The sequence below is a fragment of the Callospermophilus lateralis genome, chromosome 7 (assembly GCF_048772815.1).
Source record: "Callospermophilus lateralis isolate mCalLat2 chromosome 7, mCalLat2.hap1, whole genome shotgun sequence".
Lineage (NCBI taxonomy): Eukaryota > Metazoa > Chordata > Mammalia > Rodentia > Sciuridae > Callospermophilus > Callospermophilus lateralis.
Window position 1 is genome coordinate 50,175,330 of NC_135311.1, and position 2,369 is coordinate 50,177,698.

General features: G+C 34.6%; 1 pseudogene; it reads left to right on the forward strand.

Moving 5' to 3' along the window:
- Positions 1-296: 296 nt before the first annotated feature.
- LOC143404254 (succinate dehydrogenase [ubiquinone] cytochrome b small subunit, mitochondrial pseudogene) lies at positions 297-816 on the forward strand (annotated as a pseudogene).
- Positions 817-2,369: the final 1,553 nt, after the last annotated feature.

A 2,369-nucleotide genomic window follows, 5' to 3' on the forward strand; every position in this document is an offset into this window, starting at 1 on the left:
TCTGAAAGAGAGAAATTTTCTCTTTGTAGAACAATGCAAAAAATAAGCATATGTGGTTAACAGAATTATTACTACTAACTGTGATAGGTTTTCTGAGGAAAATTCTTATGGGATAGCTATTCTAGGAAAATAGATACAACAGATATTGCAAATCCAGTTTTTTTATTCCAAAGCTATCCAGGATTTGATTGCAGATTTAATTTCACAAGGTAGCAACATATTTAGTTATATGAAGCCTTCTCCTGTGGGGTTTAGAGATCTTCAGATTGCTTGCTTTAGGGGAAAATTAAGATTAAATGGGTCATAACTACTTTCAGGTTGATGAAGGACCTGGAGCCCTCAAAAACAGGATAGCAATTCTCTTAAGACTGAGTGTCCTCTGCAGTATCCAAGGAGGCTGAACTCTGTTACTTTGGATACCACTGGTCAGAAATGCTCATGTCTCAGTATTTCTCTAGAATTGACTTGCCCCAGGATGCTGTGGAATGCAGCACCTTCACTGGTCACCAAGCCCCATTTTGGTTTCAAGGCTCCATTGAACTAGTGAGAGGGTTATCAGTGTTTTGCTCCTGGGGATGCTCTGGCTGCATGTTTGAATCTTTGCTTTGCGGTGGACCATTCATCCTTGGTTGTAGCCCTCACTGTTCATAGTCATTGGAGCCTTGGATAAGTAGTTACTATGTTCATGGGGATGCATTGCAGAAAGCCATCCAAGCAGTCATTTTGCAACTGTCAGCTTTAACCTTTGTTGGGTTTTGTATTTTCAACTATCATGTGGACATTGGCAAAGCTGTTGCCATGCTGTGGAAGCTCTGACATTTTTAATACCTTAAAACCTATCCTACGCCTCTTTGCCTCCACTGTCATGCCATTCAGCTCAAATAAGGAAGAATTAAGAGATCAGTCCATTTGTGGACAAACTTTATCCCAATCACATGGGTACTTTAGAAATAATTGTTGAGAGAAATTCAAGAGGAAATGTATTCAAGTAATCATAAGACTGAGTTTTGTATTATGATGAGATAATGGGGTTGTCTCCCAATTCACAAGGCTCACAGTATTACTAAACTTTAGATATGCGCATTTGCCTTTTGATGTATCAATATTTTAAAAATAATTTAGCTTTGTTATTCTCAATTCATGATCATACTTCTGCATTTGACTTGGGAATAATAGACAAAGGGAAAAATTTCATTCACGAGTAAAGACCCCAGAAAATAGACACTGTTTAATCAAACACTAGGAACTTCCCTCTGTTCCATTGATACCAGCTAGTGATGGTCACCTATCCCCTGGAAAACTTTAAAACGAGGAGATGCTGAAATCTCAGTGTACAGATTTCTCAATCCTAGGAAGGAAATCTTGTAGAACTTCTAAAAGAGAATTTCCAGTTAGGGAAGAGTTCTCCATTGTCGGTGTATCAGAGTATTACAGATTCCAACAAACTTTATCCTCAACTGTGCTTTACTTGTTCTGAAATAATCTTCCCACGGATATAAAATTATAAATAATAAATATTTTTTCCATTGTGGAAATTGATAATGACCACATGTATTCTATGAAAAGAAAAATTACAAAAAAAGTTCAAGAGAATATATTATGCTATTTAAAAGAAAGAATAAATGAGAAAAATATATGACAATATATTTGAAGACTAATAGAAGCTTATATTTGTATATCTCCACCTATCTTGGGTTGCTAATAAAATTTCCCAATAATATCCTCAAGTTTTCTTCTTTTAATAACATCTTACCTGCACTGTGAATATCACTGATCTGTGGCTAAAAGGATGGCTCAAAATTAACTGATTAGGCAATGTTGAAAGTATGTTTCAAAATCAACACAGGTCTGCCAGAAATCCTAAAGAAGAAAAGAAATAGAAAAAGATATGTGAAGGGGAGAGAGAGGAAATATAGAAAGAAAAGAAGAAAGGGAAAAGAAAAAAATGCACAAAATTAAAGATGGAAAATAATAAAGATGTCTTCTCATTCCCATATCTTATTCTTGGGGATACAAAATTATTTCTGAGTAGTAGAAAGAATTATTAGAAGGTGAAAAGTGTGGAAAGAAAAGAGAATGCCAAGTGATGAAAGAATGAAAGGTGGAAAGAGAAATGAGTTTGTAACAATTTCAGTAAGACCAAGACTAAAAATAACAAAGCTGTAATAACAATATCATAGCAAACAAGCTTACTGGGATTTTATCATATTCATACACTAGGATAACAGCTTTACTTGCATTAACTTCTTTAATCATGATAATTTCATGACATAAACATCACTTTATCTATTTTGTAGATAAGTTAAATTTACAATGGCCAATTTCCAGGATCACACAACTGATAAATGGAAAGTTCAAGATTTAAAACG